The following is a 12,625-nucleotide window of genomic DNA, read 5'->3' on the forward strand; positions in this document are numbered from 1 at the left end:
GATGAGTATTACTGAACATGATCACCCTCACTATTCAAATGTCAGTATTGCCACTGTTCAGGGATTACTGAGCAACAGTGCCCTCTGTTGTATTGAAGGTGTCAGTACATGTCAGTTTTTTCCTCCTGTTTTCCCTCAATTCAGCCGGTGAAACAACAGATCAGTGGATATCTGCCATATGTGAGGCTGCCAGTTGATATGACAACATAATTTACTAACTAATGCTTCATATCACAGACTTTTGCTGATGTGTTCGTCATTGGTCTTGTGTCTGGAACAAAGGGACATCTACTGCAAGAACGCAGTCTAATTTCCTCAGGAATGGACAGACAAGCTGAAGGCAGAGCTCTGCACTGGCAGGAAATACCTTGGCATTCACAAATCAGCTCAATAAAACATAACATACTCAGCCAAACAGGCTGCCAGCTCACCAAATGGAGCCAGACAAGACAGATAAACAGGCATAACTACAGACAGACAGAGCCTCCCCACATAAACCTGATAGCAGGTGCATGATTGTTAACAGCTGTTGTAGAGTAGGTAGTGAAGTTAAAGGTCTAGTGTGGTCTTTCTGAAAGCGCCACATTAGGCGGCATATACGTGCTCCCTAACAGATAGTCATTGATCGCAGGTGACAGGGGGGTGCGTACAGAGATTGTGTATGTATTCTTTTGAATTCATTTTAAACTGGATGTTATTTAACACTATTAATTATATAAATATCCAGAGTCAGGTGCAATGCCTGAACACCACATTATAAGTGCAGGGAAAAGTTGGCAAGCAAGCAAAGACGTTTAAACTGTTGTAGCTATTAGCTAAAATAGCTACAATGTAATAAATACGTGGATGAAATTATCAAAAGTAGCCTAGTGCATAAATTGCTGAATGTCCAGTTTCTACTATACAGCACAATTGTTACAAATATTGTAACAATATCCACTTTTATATAACTAATATTGTTAAAGGTGAGTAACATTTTATATTTACAGATGCTGCAGGAGAAGGCGTGTATATGTGTATGCATTTAATGCAAAGTCTGCCATGTTGAACCGCCATTTTTACAGTACAGCACAGTAGTCCAGAAGGGACAAACCAAACACTGGCTCTAGATAGGGGCATTCACTTATTTTTCATCTGAAGTTATAACTCCCACCACTAAGTGGTAGTAACGCACTTAACATCAATTCCCCAAACTCTGCTAAAGTCTGAGATCACAAACAGGCAAAGCAGCAAGCAGGATCTCTTGTCACTTGACAGCACACCCGACATTTTACACCCCAAGAATGCTGATGGTATGTAGCATTTGGTAGGTGAAGAGAAATGAGACAGGGTAGTGGTGTGTGAGATCATGTGTAGACAAAATCTACCTTGCTCTTTCCACTCATCCGCCTAATCACATCAGAAAAGATTACCTGAAATCCAAGACACGTTCATGAACAGAGGCACACATCAGTATGGAGCTGATAGATTGGCTTGTTAAACTGTCAGATATTTAAATTGGTGTGTCACTCAGAGATAACGAATTGTGATCACTGTTGTCATGTTCTGACTGTCGGTTCACAAATAACTACCTAACCTGCATGGCTAAAAACAACAAACAAAAATAACTACTACCAATACAGCCAGAGGATAAGTTGCATTTATAACACACCACCACACAACACACAATTATTGATTTAATAGATATGCTTGTTTCACCGACAGGCCCGTACCAGCCTTATCTCATACTCTTGTCATATGCCCTGAGCTTTAAAAGGCTGCTTATACAAACCTGTCACTCACTAGCTTGCAGTTCAGATTGACTTCTGTGATACACAACAACAATTTAGCATCAAATCGACTGCTGTGACATTTGGTGTTCAGAGGCAGGGAGGGAAGAGTTAGCCTCCGAGTGAATGCGATTCAGAATTTTCTCAGACAATATAGGAACAGAAGCTGAGATGATTTTATGTCGTTAGAACATAATAGTTAAAGTATTAATAAACACAATAAACAATGATACATATATGGTTTTCAGGGCAGAATAAATTGGATGCTTTGCTGTAGGACTGGGGCTGATCTGCATTTCATTTTGTTTCACTGTGGTTGAGTGTGTGCAAGGGGAGCTGAGCTCTGACAGGAGGAGGTAATGGAGTTCTGCTGGAGCCTCTGGGCATCAACTGTAAGCAAAGCTACTATCAGCCCGTCAGTCTGACCTGCCAGTCGCCTGCAGGATACGCTGCTTGGTCACTGGGAAGTTCTTCCTCCAACACAACTTGTATGATGTGTGAGTGATTGTATGCAACCTGGCAGTCACATTGTTTCGATATAGCTGTTCATCCATGCTCTGGTTCTGCGGCAGTGTTGACAGCGTAATTGGCTTTTTTTGTCAAGTGTACTCCCCCAGTCCTTCACCATTTAGCCAGTACTTTTAGCAAACTATTCCAACCATTACTTTAAAGATCTCCTCCACTCAAAAATGTGTTTTTCCTATGTTTATGTCCCCTAGAATGCCAGACCTTGACTTTGCACAGATGACTTGTATCACACCAGAGAGGTATGTTGTTTCAAATCTTAAAATCTGAGATTCGGAGAATGTACCCAAAGCAAGCTAGATACGTAACAAATAAACAATAAACAAAATAAAGCCGTAGTCTAATACCACTGGCAAAGAAACCTGAAGCCTTACAGAGAGAGAGACAGTTTGTGTAATGAAAGTTTTGACAGCAAACATGATAGAGTGTGTGGTTTTTGGATATAAATCAGACCCTGGAGCTTCCTTCAACTGTCTAATACGTTCAAATGTGCCAAAGTGAACACACTACAACATTGTTGTTATTGTATGTTTGCCAAGAATATAAACAAATAAAAGATGCTAACTACACTTAGCCTTCATAATTACCATCTGACAGTCGCCGATTGTGCTACACAACAGACACCTCATCTGAGTCTGCGTCTGATTGAGTCTCAAATATATAAAACTAGGCCACTGGCTCTCAAACTATGAGCTGCCTCTTGTGGTACACAGAGGAATCAATTTTTATCAAATATATTTTATTAAAAAAACCTATAAAAATCTAAATTCTACATATTTCTGAATGTAAATACTTAAATTAAATATTATGTTATTTAAAATTCAGCATTTTGCATTTTCTGTAATATTTTGTTTCAATATCCAAGTATGAATCATCAATCATAACGTCACACATTGGTTTGTGGAGCCTCAGGTTTGGCAATATGGTTGTCGCCATGATGGTTTGTTGGGCCCAGCGGAGGTTGTGTGAACCCAGCTGTGAGTTGAGCTGTGCAGTTTCAACTCGTCCGTTACAGGAAACAATGGCGACTCGCCTGTGTGGGTTTCCTCCACTGCCAGTTTCCCCAACCATACAAAACACGTACGTTAGGCTGATTTCACCAGTCATCAGTACCCTGGCTGTACAGTGGCTAACCTACTGCTTATAGTACTTAGGATGGGTGGAAAGGAGAGGACATATTTCACTATACCTTGTACTGTTTATGATTGTATTTGTATATAGCTACATTTTTGAACACTTATCCGTTTCTGTTTGATGTCTGTTTTAAACTTTAATCCAAAGTTTTAGTTTGTAACCGGATGGTGACGGGGGCATGCCGCCTCGTCTGTCTCCGTACTGTAACCTGTGAACCTCATTTCCTTATCATGTGCAGGGGATAAACCACATGTGCCGAGGTATCTGGCTCAGGGGTTTGGTCATTTGAGTGTGTAGACGTTCCCTGCTGTTTTGCTGGTTGGGGGGGGTTAAGGACAGTTGAGGTTACCCTTTCTGATTAATGGCCTGATGTACTGCTTGAATTCAGTCTTTATGTGTGTACCTAACATGTACAACATTAACATAACATTCTTCTTTCCTGTCTGAGCTGTCCTGCTCGAGGTGGCTGCTCTGCAATAACTCCAGCTGCTTTTAGCTTCAGCCTCTCCTTTTATTATTAAAAAGATTTCTATTGTGAAATGTGATTACAATATCTTTATTCTTGTTAAACTTGGTGACCATGACTAGACGATCTTCCTTTTTCTACACTTAGTACTTAATAGGATTAAATAAAGAGAGTTTATATATTTGTACATCCACTTCTGTACTTATTTGTGGGCTTACCTGTGTTTGTCAAAGGGGACACTCAAAAGTGAATGATGTGCAGTTGCCTTTGACCAATGTGTCCACAGGATGTAACATTACTTGACCCCCACCACTTATCAGATCTGAGATTCACCCACGGGGAGAAATGCACACCTCAACTCGTGACTGTCAGAAGCAGATCCAGCATTGTCTCCATCTGATGTACTCTCATAAAGATCACATGGGAGTTCTGAAATGTTATGAAACAACTTGTCTCCACACTATGCAGAGATGTAGTTTATCAGTCATCAGTGACATCTTATAAACAAATCAGTGACCCATCTTGGTGTCTGTGGCAGGAAGTGTGCAGCCCCTCCCATCCATCAATCAGTGTCTTGTGTGTATCAGGAGGGTGACAGACACTGTCAGCGACTGCAGTTCATCTAGTTTAGAGGAGCCGTGAACACCTTGTCTCGTCTCACAGGGACAAAAGAGTAACATGTTTATAATTCCTATACTACACACACACACACACACACACACACACACACACACCTGGTAGTAATGTTCCAAAAATCTGCCAAAACAACTGAAGTCATGATTTAACCCACAAACTGTCATAAGAAATGCAAACAATCTGAAATATTACTATTTGGTTCAGAAAGCAGTATGTCGTAAACACAGATTTTATTGCCGTAAACACCTGTGTAAACTCTACACAATGCACATTATGATTAAAACCAGCGAGGGTTTATTGCTTTGTTGTATCCATGTATTAAAACACCCTTAATTTAGTTATTTGCAGGAAACACACACTGCAAAAATGGGTGGAGGTAGAATACACCAAGATGTTCTACATCATTTGAAAAGGAAGAAGAAATGGTTGTAGGGTTGCTGATATGGATGGAGTTAATAAACAGAAACAGGTATGCAGCATAAAATCATAAATATGAACATGGCAGTATTTGTATCGTATCAGATGAACAGCATCTGCAACATGAAAAATTAAGTAATAAATTACATTACATGGGAAATAAATAATGCTAATACATGCCATACAATAATATTAAAGCAGTTTATAAAAAAAAATATTAACATGGATCTAATGAAATAGTTTTATATTTTCAAATGACTTCACATCGGAGATAATAATGGTAAAATGCTTACAGATGTGTCTCAGTGAATTATGCATGTGGATCAACAATGAGCAAACACAGACAGGAGATTTTTGGAATACAAGTTTTTTAATAACACGGAGCCCCAGATTTCCCATGGTACTTTTTATCTACATCACTTTGTTTGCAGAGGTTAGCACAGTCAGTGTGGTGTGGTGTGAGAGGACATGAATAAAATGGCCCAGCTCCAGCCAAACACTGTTAGTGTAATGCAGCTATCTGCAGCTGGTATCAGGACATGAACTGAATGATACCGACGCAACTTCACTGTATATTCACAACAATTGATTGCACAATTATCCATTATGTATTGAGCGCAACAGGATGTGCTGCCTCACTGTTATTGTGTTTCACAGTCCTACAAGGGTCTGAAATCTGCAGAGCCAGATAAGAGTACCGGCCAGACTGTCCATTCACAAATTTCTCATGAGGTCACTCAGCTGTTGGATATTAAAAGCCAGCGGGGTGGCTGAGGTAGTGCCGGTGGGGGGGAAGAAAGTATGAACCCTCAGGATGTTTTTCTTTCTGACATGATAACACTGCTGGTTCCTTCCTTTGAAAAAGGAATGCCCAGTGACTACAGTACATATCAAGGAAAAGAGAGGTATCTATGTCACCATGACTTTGTTGTGTGTGTGAATGTATGTGCACGTGTCTTTGGTGAATAATTCATTCACAAGTGTTGTTGTGCCGGTCAAGCACAGCTGTACAGGAAGGAGACCCTCTCAGGTTATCACTGCTCTCACTGGACACTCACGTCATTCCCCAGCTACGATGCAGATGTGTGTTTTCTCTGCCCTCAGAGGGAAAAAATGGCAGTGACAGGGACATAACACAGAGGGAAAGGCCTGGGTTTTGTTGTTGCACAATTCCTCAAAACCAGCTGAAACTGAAATCAAGAGAAAGTCATTAAACCAAAACGAACTAAATGAACTTGCATGTGTTGTTTGTAACTTTGTAACATGACAGCAACATAAAAATTAGTCTTTAGGCCAAAACTTTTACTCCGTTTACTGCTTTTAGTGTTTAGTGCCAATGCTTTTAATGACAACCATTTGTGGGCAGTACATATGTGAAAATGGAATCATAATAACATCATTTTGGCAATAGGTTAAATGCACAAAGGCCACGGCCCATAAGTGAACTTTCAGGGGTGTCAAGTTAACTTCAGAGCATCAAGAGGTGACTTTGTAATAAAAGGCAATGCAATTAAATCCTTAAATGTGGTCTTTCAGGTGCTACTCTCACTTGTGTGGCAATTTGAAAGGACTTTTTTTTTTATTATTAACTTTTTTATTTGAACTTCAAATGCAACAGATTAAATCCAATTACATTCCACTTTTATGTTGAACATTTTAACCCGTAATTCCCCCCTACCCCACCTGCACCCCGTCCCATCCCTCCCACCCCCACCCCTCCTTCACCCACCCACCACCCAGCAGTGTGCTAGTTCAATAAAAGTTCTGTTAAGTCAGATATAAGATTCGTCCATACTGCAATTGTGCTTGTTTTAGCATTGTTTATCTTTGCTGTTGAGAGTTCCAGGTATGCAATGTCCAAGAAGCTTCGAAGCCAGTGAGTTTTTGAGTTGTCATGGGGAGGTTTCCAGCGTTGAACAATGATTTTCTTTGCCGCTGTCAGACCTGCCAACCAAATTTTACGTGTTTTTCCCCCAAGGGAGAGCTGGGGTATATCATCATTCAGAAGGTATATAGCAGGTTCCATTGGTAACTGTACCCCTGTTAGCACTGCTATTGTGCTAATTACCTTCTCCCATAAATCCAAAATCCCTGGACATTCCCATACAACATGTACAAAAGAGCCAAAGGTTCCCTAGGGTCAAAATGAGGAATATGGGTCCGTAGTTAATCTCATTTGATGTCTAATTCTAGGTGTTAGATATCCTCTGTGACAGAATTTCAGGTGTATATATTGATGATTAGGGTATTTTGATGCTCCAATAACATTGTCCCAAATCGTCTTCCAGTCTAAGTTTTGCCCCGAATCTGATAAGTCTCTCTCCCAGGCTTTCATTCCTGCTGTGGGCATATATTTCTGAGAATTCAGTTTATCATAAATGTATGAAACTGTACATCTGGGAGCATTCTGTATCCATCCCAAGATGGGGTGGTCTTTTAATTCTGTCCCCCAGGGAACCCGATAGGCTTTACAAGCTGATCTTATAAAGTAGAAAAACTGGGAGTTTTTACCAATACCATATTGTACTACCATTTCTTGGAAGTCAAGAATATTATTCGCCCCACTAATGTCCTGGAGCACTTTAATACCCTTATTCTGCCACTCTCTATTAACAAAAGGCTTTCCCCCTGTTAGTAACTGATTATTGTTCCATAGTGGTTTCGATTTGTACCACACATTCTTAACCTTTAAAAGATTTTCGGCTGCTCTAAACACGTGAAGCACATGAGACAGAATTGGACCATAGTACAAACCACCTTTTTTTAGAAGATATACCTATAAGTAGAAAATCCTGCAACCTAGTTGGTGCTATTAAATACTGCTCTATACCTTTCCAGGCTGATATTTTGTCGTCTTCAAACCAGTAACTAAGACTTTTTAACATAAATGCCCAGTGGTACAGCTTAAAGTTTGGACATGCTAATCCCCCAGCCTTCTTATTGCACTGAAGTGCAGACCATTTTATACTGGGACTCTTGCCATTCCAGACATACCGTCGCAGTAAACAGTCTAGTTTCTGCCAATATCCTGTTGGGGGTGCAAGTGGCAACATCGAACTAATGAAATTAATGCGGGGTAGAACATTCATTTGAATGACTGATATTCGTACAGGGATGGTTACTGGTAGGTGTCTCCACCTGTTTATATCTTCTTCTATTTTTTTCAGAATTAAGGAATATCTAGTTTTAGCCACCTCTGATAACGATTATTCTGATACCTAAGTAAATGACCTCCTTTGAAACCTTAATCTGCGGAGGAAGAGATATTTTGCTTTGGTCTGTGTTAATCAGCATGAGTGCTGATTTTGAGAGATTGAAAGGACATTTTGATCAATTCTACTGGAGGAAGTGAATCAAGAGGAACTAAAACTGTTTGAGGAAGAGGAATATGAATATCTCTGTGTTATTTACCACATTTTAGAATGCACTTCTCTTCTGTGAATTACCTGGAGCCAGCTTAAAATGGGTTTAATAGCCTATTACTGGAGTAGTATTCAGTTAATTGTCAAGCTATTATTCTTTCCGGGCGTTTAGAAGGACACAAACATTCAAATTAGTCAGTTATGTATTTAAATAAACACATAGAGCCTTTCAGCCTTTCAGAGCGCCCACACTCCCCCACACAGGTGTTTTCACTCATTGTTCCTGATTAGACTTCTTTTCAGACTGTGTTGTTGTGTGTGAAGATTCTGCTTGACTGACAGCTTCCTCACTCTCAGGCTGCCAGGTGTGGTTTAACTAAATCATTCCAGTGTGCCCAGCAGCACTATTGCTTTATTTAACTCACTTATTCAGGGTGCCAGTTTATATTCGGAAGAATCACGTACCTCTACTGTTCATATCAGCCTAAATGTGTCTCCTTCCCAAACAACCCCTAACCCTCTTCATCATCCTCATCAGAAAATGTTCAACAGCAGAGGTAATTAGAACAATTGATTGCAGGTTAGCCTTAGCCTTAAACAAAAAGGAAGAGCCCTACTTTAGTTTTGGACTTTAGTTCACACAGGATGTTAAAGGAGCATTATGTAAGAACTGGTCACGTGTTAAATTCATACATACAAACTGAGGGCAGCACATCACCAGGAAGTTTGGGTGTCCAACATGGCTACTTCTTCATCCACTCATGTTGGACTGAGTATCGACTCCAGAGGTAAAGTGGTATTATGAGACGGGACCGGGGCTAGTTTGTTAGCATGCTAATGTCAGTATAACTTTTTCACATTATCTTGATAAGTTTAGTCACTTTTTGAATGTTTTAAACAAAAAATTGCATACAGCCTATAGTTTATATCTTTAACTTTGAAGTAGCTTTGATGTAATGTTTGGCCTGAACTAGTTGATCTAACCGCCAGGTAAGATCATAATTTAACCAACAAAAGATAAAAACCAGGCCTTGCATAGCTTAGTTAGCTTCAGCTCTTCAGTTTTAAAAAAAGGCTTGAGGCACACTGAGTATCAAGATCCCACAGTTTCCCCAATTCTTCCTGCTGATGGCTCACGTCTATATCCACTTTTGTCTTGTTAAAAGGTTTAGTTTTCCAGTTCGGCTGCTTATAAGAATTTAGTTCAGGGTTCTTTACTCTGTTGGAAAGTGGTGCGGAGGCCCCATGTACTACAAAGTCAATTGATTTTCCCCTCTGGTGTGGGCGGGACTTGAATGTGCTGTCTCTATTATAGCTACCCTATCATTAGTAAAGTAATGCTTTTGCACAGGTTGCAGCAGCACAGGTGATAGCAGTTTGATTGCATCTCTTGGTGAAATCTGCTGCTGACACAACTCTTCATTGAATAAGCTGATGTTATTTGGTGGGCCTTGGCATAGAGAAGTTTGGGAACCTCTGCTTTAATAGATTTACTGCAGCTGTTTCATTGCAACTGTGAACAGCAGGAGCCACATAAAGTTGTCAGTGGCTCATTATTCACTATCTCCTCCAGATAAGTCATATTTATTTAAGGATTTAAGTGGAATACTGTTTAGCGTAAGTTTTCCACTTGTTTGTTTTTAATGATGTGTGTCTTTAAATATCTACTTCATTCAAGGCTGTCACGGTGAAAGAGGCACATGTTAGCTTCACTGTAGACTACGCTGCTTTGTAAAACAGGGTGTACTACCATTGCTACTGGTTTATCCCTGTAAATCCAGCTTTACTTACCGCCCACACACAAGAAGGGATTTTGACATTTCAAACCATTTATCACTTCAAGTGTTCAAACCATTTCAGGTCATAATCCACCTACAGTACAGCAGGGCATGTCTCACGGCATGTGCACATACAGCAAGCCCTTATGACTAACAACTTAATTACTATAGGTTGAATGGCAGACATTTTGAAATGTCATATGAGGAAAGACACAGATGTAAGTAGTAATTAATGATAATGTACTGCTAGCTAACAGGCACAGCTTAATAGATCACCTAACAGTGTAGATTAATGCTATTAGTTACACCTGTGTTTCTTGCTATGAAAAGTCCAAAAGATCTGTTGTACAGTATGCTGTAATAGACAGCTGCATAATGAATGCCTCACACAAACAGCGCTTTCTGTTGGCATACACATAAACTATTTTCATCACCGGGAGAGGCTTCATTCACAGGCAGTCATGTAGCAAGGTAGCTTTAATAGATCATTACTCTATGAGAGTGATCTCATAGTCAAAAAACGTTTGACATTTTAGAAAATACACTTTTGCTATGGCTATTTGCTTTCTGGTGGAATATGATCGAGACTGTTCTATTTCAGCTTAAAGTGCAAGGACGATGGTTTACTGAGGGAGACTGAATCTGGCACACTGCTATCTGAATGATCAAGACTGAGGGAGGGAGAGAATATCTGCATGTGTGCGTATGGATGTTTATTTAGCTGTAAACAGCTCAGATTGAAAGGGAAGGAAGACTGATATCCTTACTCTCAAAATAATGAATGCAGAAACAGGATGTTTGGTGCGTACTGTACAAGGTGAAGAGATAACAGCATTGTGTATGGTACGGTCAGTGGGAGGGCTGCAAAAGACTCTCATCCTCTCAAGTCGTTCAGGCTCAATTTCAGTCTTGGGATTTTTCAAAAAGAAAAAAACAAAAAGAAAAGGGTTGATTTGTCACTATCAAAGATATAAAGAGACAAAATAATAAGACTCAAGAAAGATTTCATGTAACAAGTAGATTTACACTGTAAACAACAGTAGTGTTTGAGTGAAATCCTGATTCAGCTCCTTTTTAAAGTATGTACATAAATGAGACATAATTATTATTTTTAAATCGAACTTTATGAAATTTAAAACAAAGCCAAGGGAGGGCAGGTAAACAGAGAGTGATTTAAAACCTTTAGCAGGGAGCAGACTTTTCTGGTCAAAGACCTCCAAACATCCTGTGGAGTTTCAGACAGCTTTAACCAATGATCCCTGAAATAACAAAGTGTCCTCAGGGCAGTCTGCCTTTAGTGATGTTAAAGCTCATAATACCAATAATCTACTTACAATAACACCACATATGAACAAAAAACATTCAATTATAGCCTTTAAATCATGTCCAGGTGAATTTCCAGGGAACAAAACATAACTGTAGATCCTGGAAACAGAACATAAACCAGCAGATAAAAGCCCCTATAGTCCTCCTTCACATGTCTCTGTTAATCAGTTCCTAAACTGGAAACTGACTATGATATGAGGCTGACCTTGAATCCTATTTTAATGACTGGAACACTAACCCTTAAAAACACAGAAAACCAGTTTGATTGAGGGTTTAATGTCATGGTGAAAATAATGAGCATTGGCTATAATCTGCTTAAGGAGGATTTTTGAAAAGTAATTAATTGTATTTAATAGAGAAGGTTGGGGTTAGAGAGAGGGAGAGAAGGGTGTGGGTAGTAAAGAGAGAGAAAAACGGAGACAAAGATGCACAGCAACAACAATAGCAACAACTATACGAGTAGAAATGACAGATAATAATGAAATAATGATGATGAATAAATAATGATGATGAGTAATAACAACAACCAAAATAATAATAATAATAATAATAATAATAATAATAATAATAATAATAAATATTGGCAGAGGGTTAAGTAAAGTTAGTAACATGTATTAATGGGACATGAATGTGTGCAGAAAGAGAGGGACAGGATGAGAGGAGCTCAGTGCATCATGGGAAGTCCCCAGGCAGTCTAGGCCTATAGCAGCATAACTAAGGGGTGGTTCAGGACTCACCTGATCCAGCCCTAACTATAAGCTTTATCAAAGAGGAATGTGTTAAGCCTACTCTTGAATGTGGAGAGGGTGTCTGCTTCCCAAACCACAACTGGAAGCTGTTTCCACGGGAGAGGAGCTTGGTAACTGAAGGCTCTGGCTCCTGTTCTACTTTTAGAAACTATAGGAACCACAAGTAGCCCAGCATTCAGAGAACGTAGTGTTCTAGTGGGGTAATAGGGTACTATGAGCTCTTTAAGATATGAAGGTGCCTGACCCTAAATAGCAAAGAAGCTTTCATGTTCAAGATTTACCAAGGGGCATAGTGTAGTCATGAAAAAACCTTTGACTCAGTACTCAATACTTTATCCTCTTTCCTTTACTTCACGATAGCGCATATCTAAAAAAGGACGCACTATTTTACAGGCTAGCCAAAGGATCAACATATCAGCTCAGACATGAGTGCACTTGCTTGCTTATGGAGGAGAACTTACCT

The sequence above is a fragment of the Dicentrarchus labrax genome, unplaced genomic scaffold, assembly GCF_905237075.1.
Source record: "Dicentrarchus labrax unplaced genomic scaffold, dlabrax2021, whole genome shotgun sequence".
NCBI lineage: Eukaryota > Metazoa > Chordata > Actinopteri > Moronidae > Dicentrarchus > Dicentrarchus labrax.